The sequence below is a fragment of the Trichoplusia ni genome, chromosome 8, assembly GCF_003590095.1.
Source record: "Trichoplusia ni isolate ovarian cell line Hi5 chromosome 8, tn1, whole genome shotgun sequence".
NCBI lineage: Eukaryota > Metazoa > Arthropoda > Insecta > Lepidoptera > Noctuidae > Trichoplusia > Trichoplusia ni.
Window position 1 is genome coordinate 15869381 of NC_039485.1, and position 403 is coordinate 15869783.

A 403-nucleotide genomic window follows, 5' to 3' on the forward strand; every position below is an offset into this window, starting at 1 on the left:
AAAGACAGCCCTTTAAAATAATATTTTTTAATATGTCATTGTATTATTCTGTGGCTCCATATAAACCAATACGAAACATAATACCAACATACAAGTATAAATATGTATAAATACATTATCAGCAAATGTATGTTATGTTTTCTGATGTTGCCGGCACTGTTCATAAATGTGACAACTTTACAAACTTCTAGATTTTATTTATATGAGCTAGATTTTGAAAGATGTTATATAATGTTATTTTCAGTAGGTATCAAAAAAGTAGTTATCGTGAAGTGGTAATTTAAGCTGTTTGTCTTAAATTGGGTTATTTTTTGCTGAAGGTGATTCGATTTTAAAGGGACTGTTTTTCTATTTTTTATAATCCAATCACACCATAAGGAATTAAATCCTGGTATCGCGGGAC